Source organism: Dermacentor andersoni, chromosome 7 (genome assembly GCF_023375885.2).
Source record: "Dermacentor andersoni chromosome 7, qqDerAnde1_hic_scaffold, whole genome shotgun sequence".
NCBI lineage: Eukaryota > Metazoa > Arthropoda > Arachnida > Ixodida > Ixodidae > Dermacentor > Dermacentor andersoni.
Genome location: NC_092820.1, coordinates 108,717,386 through 108,734,833, shown reverse-complemented (window position 1 = coordinate 108,734,833; position 17,448 = coordinate 108,717,386). Strand labels below are relative to the sequence as shown.

At 44.8% G+C, this 17,448-nt stretch overlaps 1 pseudogene; it reads right to left on the bottom strand.

Moving 5' to 3' along the window:
- The window catches only part of LOC126534623 (transient receptor potential cation channel subfamily M member-like 2), a 126,520-nt pseudogene extending 121,207 nt beyond the window's left edge, over positions 1-5,313 (bottom strand).
- Between the last annotated feature and the right edge of the window lie 12,135 nt (positions 5,314-17,448).

Below are 17,448 nucleotides of genomic sequence, written 5' to 3'. Positions count from 1 at the left end.
AAGAAATAGGGATGCCGAACATGGAGGCACCCGCAGCTCCCGTTTCAGCGTGAATTCTCGTGATGGCTACGCCCTCACTCTTACTGGTCGCCAGTAACTGTTGAAACGAGCTTTCCCTTCCTCTAAACACACCTGAAACATTAGTTCTGAGCGCATTGTGCGTCAAATTCCTGAAATCGTTCGGCGATGCCGGCGTCCGTAGGCCTAATGAGACGTGTCCACATAGCAGCAGCAGCATGATTGCTAAGGAGTTGACTTGGCTTGGATAAGTTTGGCACGAGGCACCAGAGATCCCCTGCTTTTTAACGTCGTCCTTATACGTTTGCGTTCCCGTACGGGAAACTAAATGCCTTGTAGGGATGCGCAGCGTAAAGTCCCGCAAAGGTGCTTGCGTTTAACGTACGTAAGAGGTTAAAATATTTCCTTAAACTGTCTATTAATGACATGCAATTCATCATGTACGTGCCACAGAACTTGCAGGGTTTAAATCCAGATTCACATCCTTAGCTCATTATGCTGTCTCTTAAGACTTATTCATGGCTGTCTGTAGCAATGCTACAGATGTTAAATACTTCGTAGGCAATAATTTTAATACCACTCCGCCAGGTCTTTGTACGCAAAGCACCATTTTCACGTGCAAAACACGCTTGGCGCTTGCTTTTTTTTGTGTAGGCCTTTTTTTATATGAAAAGCATTCCACGTACCCAAATACGATCCTGGTATGGTGCTTGCTGGCGTAAGAGAAGTTCACGGAAAAAAAAAAGGCAAGCTATGCACAGGCTGTTGTGCTCGTGTCGCTGCTCTTACCTCTGGCTCGAACATGAAGTTCTTCCAGAAGTGGATGGTCCCTTTGCCGCAAAGGTACCGGGACGCAGGTTCGTCGACCGTGGCTGACTGCAGCTGCAAGCAGGAAAACACCCATGAGAATTGCCCACGAATGGAAATGAAACTTACTGCACAAACTAATGAAGCATTTCGGCTACCGCAAACAACACCCAGCGCCATAAAGGAATACTGACAAAGCTTTTAAAAAATGTTTAGAACTACCGCACTTCGAAACACTAGAATAGTGGCAAAACGACTGTGCCAAGAACTTGGGTTTGCCCGAGACAAGTTCTTGATAGTACTGCTTTAGCTAAAGTATCGCAAAAATTACGTGCCTCAGACCTCTTCTGTCCAATGGAGCACAAATTGATTACCTTATAACACGTCAAGCTGAGAACAATGCACCGTACATCATTTGTCAAGTACGTTAATGGTTATCCGACAGTCGCCGCCTGTACATGGCAATTTTTGAAATAGCCATCCCATACGCGCTTACGGATGCACCCAACGTATTGCTGATTATTAAGAGCAAAGTCTTGCTTGACGTATGAAGAAATCATTTTCATGTGAGTAATATTGTTTGGGAACGTCACCCAGTCTGCGGCATGTTTGTCTGTCCGCGTCGAACCTCTTTCTCGCCAACTTCGGCCACCGGGCAATGAATGGTATAATTTCTAAATTATCAGGTTGCTTTGGTGTGGGAACTATGTTCGAAACAAACCACCGGACCAGTTTTGTGCACGGATTATGTGCAACTCGGTATGTGCCACTGTTCAATGAGGAAAAAAAAAAATAACCGACGAGTACGATACTTCCTAAGGCGAAATTTAAGCGCAGCTGTATACGTCTTCATTTCGCGATATATTGGCTCGTGCGGACAATCTGGCTCCTGCGGCACGTTTCGAAGGGAGCGAAGTGTAGCGCGCCTGCCTCCCTAATCGGGATATCGCGAGAGGCAGCGCGTGGATGATGCGTGTGGGCGCGATTCACAGCAGCCGCCGCAAACAGACTTCCGCTAACGAAGCGATTTGTTTTCATATGCAGGGTGTCCCAACTATCACGCGCCAAGATTTAAAATATATGCAGATGCCACGTAGCTGGACAGAACCAAGGAAATGTTGTTCGCCGTCGCGTGGGGATGGAATATTTTTTTGCATACCGCCTAATTACATATAAGTTTTGATTAATGAATGAACTCAACTGTAATTAGACAATAAGTGTCAGTGAGGAAATTGTAGAGCAACTTAAAAAATGCTTGCTCTTCCGTAATCAGTAGCTGTAAGCGTGAAATGGCAACCGGCAAAGCAGATTTGTTGGAGATGATACTTGCCACAATCTTAAAACGGGTGTAGCGCATGCTCGCAACGGCACACCCCCCCACACCACACTGCACCACGCCATACTGTGCACTGGTCCATATGGACGCTCCCAGCTAGAAGAAACCCGGCTGAGGGAGGCTCTTTAAGCAGCGAAAGAAGCCAGAGACCGAGCGCACTGACCAGCTAGCAGAAAAGCTCCTGGAGAATGCACGACCAAACGTCTCAGCAAATCTCTATTCTTGCTCCATGATCTCGACGCAAGAGGTCACGTGTTGGGCCGCCACTGAGAAAAGGGCTTGCTTCGCAGAGCTATAGCAGAGCCTTTGTTGGCCAAGGCTGGCTACGCGACGTAGTGATCTCTCCTAGCTTTTTCCTTCCTACATGAAGGCACAGTCAAGGTTTTTAAACCTTTGGGAAAAGCAGCGCATCAGGCGCTTCCGGCGTCACGCCACGCCGGAGGCAGCAAATTCAATTTCCCAGAATGGAAGTGTACGTTGCCCTGTATCCGCTGTATCCACCTCTTGAACGGCGCCTATTGGTAATTACAAATAAAACTTCAGCGTACTGCAACTTACAGCTTCAATTATATTGTGAACAAACATTACGAAGAACCCGAAAGCAATATTTTTTTGTAACTTGTTTGGGCAGTAACTGGTGCATGTAATGCGGTCCTGTACAGAGGGTGACGGGGGATCTCGTTTTATTCTCGCAACTTGCCCAGATGTTCTTGTTTCAGTGCACGGATAACGGCTCTGGCCTTTGGCTCAAGGTCACTTGAAAGTCGCCGAAAACGGGATCTAAAAGCATTTTATGCTTAAAAACTCCCGGTAGAGCTTTTTGTTGCTCAACACATTCTACATAAAAGTGTTTCTCCAAACTAGAGTGGTTGCTTGTGCTAGTTGGTACCCGCCGTGGCTGCTCAGTGGTTATGGTGTTGGACTGCTGAGCACGAGGTCGCGGGATCGAATCACGGCCACGGCGGCCGCATTTCGATGGGGGGCGAAATGCGAAAACACCCGTGTACTTAGATTTAGGTGCACGTTAAAGAACCCCAGGTGGTCGAAATTTCCGGAGTCCTCCACTACGGCGTGCCTCATAATCAGAACTTATTTTGTTATAGCGCCAGCTAGACAAGGACAACAGAAGGCACATCTGACACACACTGTGTGTCTCAGATGTGCCTTCTGTTGTCCTTGTCTAGCTTGCGCTATAACAAAATAAGATATGCCGTACCAACAAGCCCCTATTGCTATCCTCATCATAATCAGAAAGTGGTTTTGGCACGTAAAACCCCATAATTTTTTCTTTTGGGGGGGGGGGGGGGTGCTAGTTGGTAATTCATTATAAAAAATGACGTACAGCGCGCAGGACAAGGACTGCGAGAGACGACGTACACTGCGCTGACTTCCAACAATATTTTATTGCGCAGCCACATCGTGTGTATATATACAAGAGGGGGCAAGCGCACTAAATGAAAGGCAGTCACAAGGGGTGTTCTAACAGCAAGTCATATTATAAGAACATGGTCACTTGAAAAAAGTCAACATTACGATTTGTATTTGTTGAGGTACAAGACAGATACTAGACAGATACAAGTCTTGTATCTATGATGTATCCATGAGTCTTGTATACATGACGTGTTTCGGCCGTAGCTATATGTGTCCCTAAATTCCTTCAATGCTAATCGCATTAACGTCGACAGTCAACCTGAGATAATTTCTGCCGGATTGCTTTCTAAGCATCCACGCATCGATTTTCGTACCGTTTGTTGCATTCAAAAGGAAACGTTATAATCTACACCTGGAGTCACCACGTTATTTACTGCTTCCAATTTCTACCAAAATTCTTGAAAATCCGAACTTTAAGAAAACTAATTAACAATGTGTACAACTTTATTTCAGCGATAAGAAACGATATCGTAATTATGCAAACTGCACCTACTGGCGCACCTAAACCGGAAAGAATTTCAATCAATCAATCAATCAATCAATCAATCAATCAATCAATCAATCAATCAATTTTATTTACCAGAAACTAAAGGAACCGGAGGGACACCTGGGCAAAAAGCTGTCGCAGCAGCTTGAATTTACATGTTATATCTAAAATCTACTCCTATCCTTCAGTAGACATTTTACGAAATCTGCGTAACTGTTTTAACAAATAAACTGATTTCGCAATCAAATTCAGTGGCCACTTTAGCAAAGTAGCAGCAGCAACTGAACAGCGATAGCCGTTTTTTGATGCATAGTTACTGTTATTTAAATTTATGTGCTTTTCATTTATTTTATTTTTTACACTTCCGGGGATTAGTGGTCATTTTTGTAAAACATTAAAAAAGCTAAACGAAGATTTTGCTTCGCACAGTTGGCCTGATTTTTATTTCCTTCTGAAGTTCGAGAATTTAGACCAAATCGTTTTAGCGCTTCTGTATTGAGCACTCTGTACGTTTTATATACATGTACTTCAATAGGGGAAACCGCAGTTGGCCCCATGATGAACCTTGCTCTTTTAAGCGCTTCCTACATTCAATAGCTTGGTTCACTGAAACCGCGGCCGTATTCTCAGGCAATCACTTTTTGATAAAAATTTTTGTCAGTTTTGCGAGATTGCGCGTGACTAAAACGCTGCTGGCGTAGGCGTCTACGAACGTTAAACTCGCTGTCTTAGCGCAGCTGGGACAGTGCCACGAACGCTATCGCCCGCAGACGCGGAACGCTTCCGGCGCTATTCGCGCCACATCTCGCGAAACTGAAAGCAACCGCGAATTCATCCCGCACCACAGAGCAGTGAGAAGGCGTTCTTCGTGACGGCACCTCCGAGGGCCGCGGGGCACTGACCTGAGGGGCACGGCCGCGCCGTCGACGAAGACGCCATAGGAGCCCTGGCCGAGAGGCCCCTTCCCAATTTCCCCTTACCTGTCAATAAACACGGTGTCATCCCCACCAGAAATTGATAGCCCGAGAATACCGCCCCTGAGCGATGAGCGTGCCCGGTCGTGATATTGCCTTCAGTCAGTCTGTTCTGTTCGCACGCAAAGAGCCGTGAGTCGGCACGCTCACCGTGTGCTCGGCGACGGAGCTCCTGGGGTTGTGCGCCGTGGACGAGGAGTCGGACTTGGCCGCCATGATTCTTCCTCGGGACCAGCAGAGCGAGCCGCGTTCGAACGAGCAGCAGCTGATGATGATGATGATGATGGCCTCATGTTATGGCTCATACCCACGCTGGGGGATTGGCCAAGAATTGCGTGCTGAAACGTTCACCTAATCTTTTGAAGTGCTACTTATTCGATGAGAAAAAATATAACGAAAGAGAGATAAAAAAAAAAAAAAAAAAAAAAAACCTACAAGAACAACCAAAATACAAGACAAAAGTTAAAAAGTTATTCGTTTTGTTGACTGAATGTAACTGCAAACGGCATCAAATACGTCCCTGTGGCTGACCCCTATAACTGACGCACCGAAAGATAGTATGATTTCTGGTGATAATATTAACCCTAATTTTGCGAACGGAAGTTCTAGGTGTCTTTTTCTTAACAATTTGTATCGTCGACATACCAAAAAATAATGATCTAGTGATTCTGTTTCTTGGCAGTATGGGCACAGAGGCGATAGCGTCAGACCAGTCCTGTGTAAATATAGGTTTAATGGAGGGACACGGCAGCGTAATCTCGTGATCGCTACTTCTGATTGTCTTGATGGACACCACTGGATCTTCCACGGAAATCTGAGGTGCTGATATTCTGTCCATGTCGTTATTGATTCACTGACATCTCTATGAATAGAATATTTTCTATATCTGATTGCTGTTATGTGAGCCACCAAAGGAAGAACAGGCATTATAGGTCCACTCAGGGATGCTCGCGCTAATGCGTCTGCCATTTCATTTGAATGTAAGCCACAATGTCCAGGTACCCATAATAGTTTTAGAGAAGTCAACTGTGGAGGAACTAATGTTAGAAACGTCTTTATTGGTGGCGAATTGGGTGAAGCCGTAAGCGAAGTACAGACCGAAAGGGAATCTGTTATAATAACTGCACTTATTGAGTTCGACGGGAGTTTCCGAAGCGCTAAAAGAATTGCTAAAAGCTCGGCTTCAAAAACAGGTGTGAAATCTGGCAGTCTCAAGGAGAATGACCAGCCAAGCGGAAGCGAGAAGATGCCTACGCCCGCCTTTTCGTTGCTCACTGAAGCGTCTGTAGCTATTATGTTATTTGTTTGCACGTGCGCTAGGTAATCTTGCAACAGGTTATTTAAAAAAGTGGCAGATTGATATTTAGAGTTGGGGGGGAATATGTCATCAAAATCTATCTTAATATTCTGATGTGATTCGGTTGACGGAATTACCTCTCGAATGTTCACATTCAGGCTATCTAATTCTTTTTGAACAAATATGATCTGTGGAGTGTGAAATCGAGGCCAATGAGCAAGGAAGAAGGAATTTGGATCATCAATGAATGCGTATTCAGATCGTCTAAGCTGCAAGCTGTAAAATTTCAGAAATGCTTGAACTGTTAAGATGCGAAATCTGCAGGGCAATGTTGGAAGGCGCGCTTCTTGGTAGATAACATTAATAGCCACAAACCTGGGGAGTCCCAGACATAGGCGTAGAGCCTCACGCTCCAAAAGAACCAGAGGCTTTATTTTATAAGCAGGGCCGCCTGAGAACAAGACACACCCAAATTCCAATATGGGACGCATATACATTTTATAAATCATCAACAGTGAATCCCTACGCAGTCCATATTTTCGGTTGCTCATTCTGCGCAGAATACCTAAAGCACGTTGTGCCTTGCCCGCTACACTCTCTATGTGGGGACTCCAGTTGAGTTTTCCATTATATGTGATTCCCAAATATTTTAGAGACTCAACCTGTGGAATGGGTTCGTGTTTATAAGTAATAGAAATTGAAACCGGATCCATGACCGAGAACACTAAAATGGCACTTTTGCTTACATTTAATGACATACAAATTGTCTGAAGCCATACTTCTAGCATGCTCATGTAGCTTTGTAATTTTTGGTATAATGTGTTAATGTCAGTGTTGGCAGCAAAGAATGCAATGTCATCTGCATACACGTAAACGTGCACGTCCTGACAAGTGGGGATAGAGCTCATTAATATATTAAACAATATTGGGGATAGGACAGATCCTTGGGGAACTCCGCGAGTTTGTCTGAATTTAGGCGAAGAACATCCGTCCTTAAAGCAATAAAATTCTCTTGATCGCAAAAATTCTGCCACCCATGCGGTTATATAATAGGGAAAATTACGACGCTGCAGAATATCTAGCAGAATTGAATGTTCGACGCTGTCATAAGCTTTAGCTATATCTAATGTCATCAAAGCAGAATATTCTCTCCTTTTCCGGGCAAGTTGGATGCGGCTCTCTAAATCAGCATGGGCACACCATATTGAGCAATTAGCTCTAAAGCCTATTTGATTTGGACTTAATATTAAATTATCCGTCATCCAGATAGTAATGCGGCAGTGTAATACCCTCTCTATGAGTTTGACCATATTAGAAGTAAGAGATATAGGTCTGATGTTTTCTATGTTATAACCTTGTCCTTGTTTTTTAGGTATCGGGATTACTTTAGCTACTTTCCAATCGTAAGGTATCCAGGCTTTCTGTAAGGAATAGTTTATAACATTTAGAAGGTCTCCAGGAGATAGATCAAATAAAATTTTTATCATGTGAACGGTAATTCCATCAGGACCAGGGGCTGAGAATGGTAAGGTTCGAATCACTTGAGATAATTCTGGCAATGAAACTTCAGTATACACTAAGGATGGGGCTAATTTTTGCAAATTAAACGACATCGATGACGTGAATCTACTCTCCAAGCCTTTAGCAAGGAGTTCGAGAGATTTTCTCATTTCATCGGGAGACAGATTGACACAATCAATATTAGCTGGCGATGGCAGAATTTTCCGAGATCTCATATACCTAAACAGCGATTTTTTGTTTTTAGATTTAGAAAGGAAATCATAGTGTTTCCTATCATAATCCTCTTTAGCTTTAGCAACTGTACGTTTAAAGACAGCAGCATAAAACTTATAATCAGACCAATTTTTGGGGCACTGGTTGTAGAGGAGCTGCTTCCAAGCTGCCTGTCGGCGTCGGTGGTCTCGCGTGCAGTCTGCATTCCACCAAGGGTTATAAGATGTTTGCTTTGCAGATGTAACACTGAATTCAGCCTTTTTGTATGTTCTTTTAATTACCGCACAAAGTTTCATAGCCTTGGTGTCTTCCTGCTCTTCGGAATGAGAAGCCAAATGTACCTTAAGATCGGATTTAAATTTATTATAATCTACAAATACGCGTACCTGGGAGCACGATGGCATAATCGGGCAAGCAATTTCAACCATTATTGGAAAGTGGTCACTGTTGGTTGCACAGTCCAAGGCTGTCCAGGATAAGTTAGTGAAGGACGAACTTACAAAACTTAAATCCAATGCGGAGCGGGACTGTTTACAAATATATGTAGGAATTCTAGAGTTCAGGCAAGTCAGATTATTATCTATTATCCAATCCCACAAGCGTTTGCCACATTGGTCAGTTCGAAAACCCCAGCACGTGTGATGGGAGTTGAAATCTCCAACCAGAATTTTGTCCTTACACCATGAAGTCACTGCTGAATTCAAACATCGAGTGTTCTGTACACCCGCCGGAAAGTATACGTTTACTAAAGAGAAAGGTAGACACCCTGGTATAGTTATATCTAATGCGAAAATTTCGCTTTCGGGGGACATATGTTTATATGAAATCTTTGCTTTAAGGCTAATTCTGTTATTGATGAAGAAAGCTAAACCTCCGCCCTTCGATGGACGGTCCAGTCGGAAAGAGCGATAGTTAGCCAATTGAAAACTTTGATGAGCTGAAAGCCATGTTTCTTGCAAAGCAATAATATCCGGGGAAAATTTCGATGATAGATACAATAAATCTGTTGCTGCGGAGTAAATTGATCGGCAATTCCAATGAAGAATTTTGAGGAGACCTATGGTTGCGTAAGTATGGACTCAGTAACTGCCTTACCTAAAATGTTTTCCTTTAATAAATCTTCCTTTGTAAGGCTGTCTTTCTGATACTTTTTTGTCTTTGCCTGAGTTAGAGTCGTAGCTTTTTTAGACAAAGGGGACCTACATCGTTTTAAAGATCGAGGATCCATGTCCATTTCCTCTGCGCCCTCTGTGTTATCGTTGGAGCCTGTGCATTGGGTCTCGTTAACAGCGACAGGTGGCATTACACTTTGGGCATCTTGCGACGTGAAATTGGCGGTTACTTCCTCGTTTGAAGTACGTTGACACTCAGTAGTTCGAGAAGTTATACCAACTGCTGTTCTTGTTCCAAATATGTGCGCCATCTGGCTAGTTAGAATTTGTGTCAGGGTCTCACAAAGGTTTCCAGCTAGGCGTTCCATAGATTTTTCCATTGCCCTTTCAATGGCATTAGCAATAGAATGTGAAAGAGACGTATCCGTTGCTGTCACCTGGCGGGCTGTGACGCCGGCGTAACCCTGTGTCCTAGAATGAATTTCCGCTACGGCTTCTCTACGTGAGCAACGTCTTCGTTCAACAATTTCCAGAATTTCAATTTCCCGTGCCTTGGCTGAGCAATTAGAATAATCAGCAGAGTGCGCGTCATTGCAGAGGCAGCACCTTTCTACCTTGCTCTTACACTCGCTAGCATTGTGCTCTTGTCCACAAATTCGGCACCTGGAAGCAGATCTACATCCTTTTACCGTGTGTCCGTAGCGCCAGCATTTCACACATTGGAGGGGACGAGGGGACAGAGGTTCCACTCTGTAGATTAGAGGCCATGCCTTTATCTCTGAGGGTCGATTTGTCCCTGCAAATGTGGCTATGATCGACTCCGTAGGGATCCTGTTTTTCTCGACCACACGTCCACACCGATAAACTGAAATTACACCCGCGGGTGAAAGCATCTCTAATACCTCTGTCGGTGTCATGTTCACGTCGACGCCGCGGACAAGCCCTTTCACACATGCCAAGTGGGGAGGAATAAATGCGCTCACCGGATTGGCGGCAAACAGCGAACAGTTTAACAGGTCTTGTACACAGGACTGGTCTGCCGAAAAGCAGAGGACTCCACCTCTTCCAAACTGGCGGACCTCAGTGATGTTCTGGAAATGGGCCGTCACCGATCGCAATTCCGCCTGAATCGCTTTCGGATTCTTCATCCGTATGACTCCGTCGGTAGCAGCCTTATCTCTTCTTCTTCTTCTGATGGGGCTGCGCCACGCGCGCCCACATCTCCACGGGATACCTCTTCGTTCTCCTCTCGTTTTTTACGCCGGCGCCTTGTTTGCTGTTTGTGGTATGCCCAAAATGAATGTAGCCTTTAGTATTATTTGGGCTTGTCTAACGGGCTTTGGCATTATCAGAGTCTCTAATACTCGTTTTCTCTTCCCGAAACTTCTATGGGAGAGCTTGATATGCCTCCGAAGCTAGCCGCGACATGGCGCAGCGTCGTTTGGGGCGCTCTTAGCCATCGGTGCCCATTTCAGCAACCTGCACGCGTATTTCAGCGAGCTGCGCAGCGTTTCCAGCTCTACTACTGCATAAGGACGCAAGAGAAGCGGTGCATTCGTGCGAATACCTCTGACCGCACCATCACTTAAATGAAAACTCTTGGAGACAAGATAAATGTGGAGATTCCTGCCTAATTGTTAATTACCGTAAAATGTACATGGCCTCTCAACTGTTTCAGCGGCATCCTCTGGAGAGAGGATGCGCTACGAATTTATTGATGATGATGATGTGTGTGGTTTAGTGGCGCAAGGGCCAGATATGGCCAAAGAGCGCCAAGACAGTGTTAGTGATTTCGTGGTGGAATGATGGGTCCTGTGAAGAAGATGTGACGTGGCTGTAAAGTGGCCTAAAAATAGTGCGTAAAATCTACGTGCTATAAAATTATGGCGATGACTAATGACGAATACAATGAACATTAAAATCCATCGTAAAAGAATGGCCTTAGAATAGAAAATATATGAGATGGTAAAAATACCTGGAGCACTGTTGCCTCGCCGGAGCCCTTGAAACACAAGGGCCTAGAGGCACGTGCTATACGAAAGAACTATAACAGCGGCATCCTCTGAAGAGAGGAGACGCTACGAACATGTGGGGCTAACAACATGCAAAACAACGTCTTTCAGATAACTTAGGACTGCATTGGTGTCAAATAGCGGTTCTGGGCCGAGTAACATTAATGGATGAAGGGGAATGTGCTGTCGGTATGCTAATGAAAAATGTCTCTTTCTCTCAGATTCGGCTTCCCGACACTCCAGGAGGACGTGGAGTACGGTCAGCCTCTCCCCGCATTTACCGCAGGTTGGAGGCTCACTTCCGGTGAGTAGAAAATTATGGGTGCCAAACGTGTGTCCTATTCTGAGACGACAGAATAGGACATCTGTTCGGCGCGATTTTGTAGTAGAGGGCCAGAATCCTAACTGTGGTTTTATCAGGTGGAGCTTATTATCCGTTTCCGCGTCCCACATGCGTTGCCAGTGGTCTCGCAATCTCCTTCGCAAGAAAGGCCTCAGATCTGTGACAACCACCGCAGCGGTAGGGTTAACAGCTTGCGATGCGATTGACGTGGCCATCTCGTTCGCCAGAACGTTACCCTCGATGCTCCTATGGCCAGGCAGCCAGCATATAATGATATGCTTGTTAGATATGTACGCTTTACACAAGACGGAGTACAGTTGATTAAGTACTGGATTTTTGTGTCTATAGAGTGACATCAAGGCCTTCACGACGCTTAGAAAGTCTGTATATATCGCTGATTTTTGAAGTTTTGATTTTCTTATGTGATTTACAGAAAACAATACTGCGTAGGCCTCGGCCGTGAAGATACTTGTTTCCGGATGTAGTACACCAGATTCTGAGAAGGATGGGCCGAAGGCAGCATAAGACACCCCGGCATTTCACTTCGAAGCGTCTGTGTAGAACTCTGCGCAGGAGTGCTTGTGCTGGAGTTCTAGAAAATGCATTCGGATTTCTACCTCTGGTGCGTGTTTTGTTACTTCTAAAAAGGGTATGTCACATTCTATCAGCTGCCACTCCCAAGGTGGTAACAGCTTGGTTGGATGCATTAGGCGAAGCTCGAGGAGTGCGACACGCATTTCATTACTAAGCTCCCTCACACGAAGCGAGAAAGGCTGTCTTACAGAGGGACGGTTATGGAAAAGTGTAGTACATGTCATATCGTTAACAGTGTTAAAACATCGATGTTGATGATTGGAATGTATTTTTAGGAAATATGTAAGGCTGATGTAAGTTCTCTGTAGATGGAGGGACCATTCATTTCATTCCGCGTATAAGCTTTCAATCGGGCTTGTTCTGAAAGCGCCAGTGGCTAACCGGATACCTAGATGGTGAACAGGATCTAGCATCTTTAGCGCGCTCGGGGCGGCAGTGGTATATACTACAGCACCATAATCCAATCGAGACCGAATTAGGCTCTTGTATAGGTTCATTAAACACTTCCTGTCACTACCCCATGTAGTCTGGGATAGAAGTTTCATTAAGTTTATTGGTTTTAGACATTTTTCTTTCAGATATTTAATGTGTGGAATGAAAGTGAGTCTGTAGTGAAGTATAATACCCAGGAATTTGTGCTCTTTGTTGACAGTTATTTGGTGTCCACACTGTTCTAAGGAAGGATCCGGAAACATGCCTCTCTTTCTTGTAAAAAGAACACAAGAGCTTTTGTGGGGGTTGATTTTAAATCCGTTTTTGTCTGCCCACTTGGAAATCTTGTTCAAGCCCTGCTGCACCTGTCTCTCGCATACTGAGAAGTTACAGGATTTGAAGCCGATTTGAATGCCGTCAACGTAGACAGAATAAAGAATGGCAGGTGGTAGCGAAGCACGAAGCGTGTTCATCTTGACGATGAAGAGCGTACAGCTCAGCACGCCTCCCTGTGGTACACCTGTTTCTTGTGTGAAAGGTCGCGACAATACGTTGCCGATTTTCACTCGGAAGATTCGATTCAACAAATAGCTTTCAATTATTTTCAGCATATTGCCACAGATGCCCATATCCGACAAGTCTCGCAAGATGCCGTAGCGCCATGTTGTGTCATATGCCTTCTCCATGTCAAGGAATATTGACATGAAAAACTGCTTATGTACAAATGCGTCCCGAATATATCCTTCAATGCGTACAAGGTGATCTGTTGTCGACCGGCCTTCTCTGAAGCCACACTGATAGGGATCAAGTATATTGTTGAGTTCAAGGAAATGTATGAGTCTGCGATTAATCATTTTTTCAAAAACCTTACACAGGCAGCTTGTAAGAGCTATCGGACGATAGCCTGCCGCCATGGATATGGGTCTTTCCCCTGCTTCAAAACAGGGACCACAATTGCTTCTTTCCATGCAGTTGGAAAGTATCCTGCTGCCCAAATAGTGTTAAAAATTGTGAGTAGTGTAACTTGGGTGTCATTGTGTAGGTTTTTGATCATTTCATACATGATTCTGTCAGAACCCGGTGCGGAGCTCTTGCATGATCTCAAGGCAGCTCTGAACTCGGCAATACTAAAAGGACAGTTGTATGGTTCATTCTTTCGACATTTTCTTATGAGTGGCTTACATTCTTCTATTTGTTTGTATTTGAGAAAGGATTCTGAATAATTTGTTGGGCTTGACAAGCTCTCAAAGTGCTGCCCAAGTGAGTCTGCCTGATCTTTCAGTGTATCGCCCTGTGTATTTACCAGAGGGAGTGAGTACGTTTGTCGACCTCTAATTCTATTTACCCTGTTCCAGACTTTGGCCTCATCTGTAAACGAGTTAATACTCGATAAGAAGTTCTGCCAAATTTCTCTTCTGGCTTGCCTGCGGGTTCTCCTGCCTTGAGATTTTACTTTCTTAAAGTTCATAAGATTCTCTGCAGTGGGGGAAGCGCGTAGCAGCCCCCACGCTTTGTTCTGTTTCTTACGAGCGATCCTATATTCGTCGTTCCACCACGGGCCACGCTGTCTGCATGCCAAGCCACTTCCTTCAGATATGCATTTTGATGCGGCATCTATTATGAACGCTGTAAAATACTCCACAGCCGCATCAATTTCTAAAGAAGACATATCAGCCCATGAGATGCTAGATAGAGTTCAAAATTTCTCCCAGTCGGCTGTATCTATCTTCCACCTAGGAGCTTGTGGGGGAAATTCATTTTCTTTAGATGTTCTTAGCAATACGGGGAAGTGATCGCTCCAGTAAGGATTGCTCGTAACTTCCCATTTGAGTTTGGGCAGTATAGACGCGGAAACTATACTAAGATCTATTGACGAAAAGGATCTGTTTGCAAGAGAGTAATATGTGGGTTCTTTCTTATTGAGAAGGCACGCTCCAGAAGAAAAAAGGAACTGATTAAGGAGACGACCTCGCGCATCGATGCGAGAGTCTCCCCACAAGCTGCTGTGTGCATTGATATCGCCAAGAACAACATAAGGTTCTGGCAATTCATCTATGAAAGACTGAAATTCGGGTTTGTTTAATTTGTAATGTGGGGGTATATAAATCGAACAAATAGTGATGAGTTTGTCTTGCAGGACAACTCGAACCGCCACTGCTTCGAGGGCCGTTCGTAGCTGTAAGCGTTGACACGCTATGCTTTTTTGAATTACAATGGCAACACCGCCCGATGATGCAACAGCATCATCGCGGTCTTTGCGAAAAGTAACGTGCTGTCGAAGAAAGTTTGTGTGTTTTGGTTTTAAGTGTGTTTCCTGTAAACACAGGTCTTTTGGATTGTGTTTGTGGATGAGTTCTTGCAAATCATCAAGGTTTCTAAGGAGACCTCTGATGTTCCATTGAATAAATTGTGTATCCATATTTAAAGTAAATTAGTGCTGTGTGTACAGAAACGGAAGTTATGCCTTAGACTACAGAGCCCTTTCGAGGCCCTGTAATCGGGGTTTTGGCCTTTCTGGAGCGTTCGAGGGAGCCTCGCCGCTTCTTAGGCGCTTGGTGCGCCTTGAGGATGAATGAATGTGTGTGGTTTAGTGGCGCAAGGGCCAGATATGGCCAAAGAGCGCCAAGACAGTGTTAGTGATTTCGCGGTGTTATGATCGGTTCTGTGACGAAGATGTGACTTGGCTGTAAAGTGGCCTAAGGTAGTCGCTGTAAAGTGCGTAAAATCTACGTGCTATAAGATTATGGCGATGACTAATGACGAATACTATGAACATTAAAATCCATCGTAGAGGAATGATGCAAAATATAAAATATATAAGACGGTAAAATTACTTGGAGCACTGCTGCCTCGCCAGAGCCCTTGAAACACAAGGGCCTAGAGGTATGTGCTATACCAAAGAGCTATCACAGCGGCGTCCTCTGAAGAGAGGACCCGCTACGAACATGTGGGGCTAAAAACATGCAGGACAACATCTTTCAGGAAACTTAGGACTGCGTTGGTGTCAAATAAAGGTTCTGGGCCGAGTAGCATTACGGGATGTAAGGGGATGTGCTGCCGGTAAGCTAGGGAAAAATGTTGCCTTCTTTCAGATTCGGCTGCCCGACACTCCAGGAGGACGTGGAGGACGGTCAGCCTCTCCCCGCATCTACCGCAGGTTGGAGGATCATTTTCAGTGAGTAAAAAGTTATGTGTGCCAAATGTGTGTCCTATTCTGAGGCGGCAGAATAGGACATCTGTTCGCCGTGATTGTGTTACGGAGGGCCAAGAACCTAACTGTGGCTTAATCACGTGCAGTTTGTTATTTACTTCTGCGTCCCACATACGTTGCCAGTGGTTTCGCAGTCTTCTTCTTAAAAAAGGCTTCAGGTCTGTGACAGGGACCGAAGCAGTAGGACTAACTGCATGCAATGAAATTGATGTGGCCATCTGGTCCGCTAGAACGTTTCCCTCGATGCCCCTATGTCCAGGCACCCAGCATATAATCACATGTTAGTTAGATATATATGCTTTCACAGTACGGAGTAGAGTTCATTAATTACAGGATTTTTGTGGCTACAGAAAGACATCAAGGCCTTCACAACACTAAGGGAGTCCGTATATATAACTGATTTGTGGAGTTTTGATTTATTTATATGCTTTACGACCGACAGCAGTGCGTAAGCCTCAGCCGTAAAGATACTAGTTTCCGGATGCAGTACGTCGGATCCCGAGAAGGATGGACCGACGGCTGCATAGGACACCCCGTCGTGTGACTTCGATGCGTCTGTGTAGAACTCCGTGCAGGAGTGTTTGTGCTGGAGTTCCCGGGAATGCATTTAGATTTCAATGTCTGAAGCGTGCTTTGTAACTTGAGTGAAAGATGTGTCGCATTGTATCAGCTGCCACTCCCAAAGGAGGTGGCAGCTTGGCTGGATGCATTAGGCGGAGCTCGAGGAGCGGAACATGCATTTCTTCACTAAGCTCCCTCACACGCAGCGAGAAAGGCCATCTTACGGAGGGACGATTGCGAAAGAGTGTAGCATATGTCATGTCATTAACGGTATTAAAACACAGATGTTGAGGATTAGAGTGGAGTTTCAGAAAATATGTTTGGCTGATGTATGTTCTCTGGAGATGAAGTGACCACTCATTCGATTCTGCATATAAGCTTTGTATGGGACTCGTTCTGAAAGCGCCAGTGGCCATCTGATTCCTAGATGGTGGGCTGCGTCTAGCATCTTTAGTGCGCTCGGGGCGGCAGAGTGATAAATCACGGCACCATAGTCTAGTCGTGATCGAATGAGGCTTTTATAGAGATTCATTAAACACTTCCTGTCACTACCCCATGTAGTCTGGGATATAAGTTTCATTATGTTCATCGTTTTTAGACATCTTTCTTTCAGATGTTTAATGTGGGGGACGAAAGTGAGTCTGTAGTCAAGTATAACACCTAGAAATGTGTGCTCTTTGTTTACAGGTATTCGTTGTCCACCCAGTTCTAAGCAAGGATCTCGGATCATTCCTCTCTTTCTTGTAAAAAGAACGCAAGAGCTTTTGTTAGGATTGATCTTAAATCCATTCTTTTCTGCCCACATTGAGACTTTGTTCAGGCCATGCTGTACCTGTCTCTCGCACACTGCGAGGTTACAGGATTTGAAAGCTATCTGAATGTCGTCCACGTAGACAGAGTAAATGATGGCCGGTGGTAATGAAGCGCGAAGCGTGTTCATCTTCACGATGAAGAGCGTGCAGCTGACCACGCCTCCTTGGGGAACACCCGTTTCTTGCGTAAATGGACGTGAAAGTTCATTGCCGACTTTTACCCGGAAGGTACGATAGGACAGATAAAAAATTATGGGGTTTTACGTGCCAAAACCACTTTCTGATTA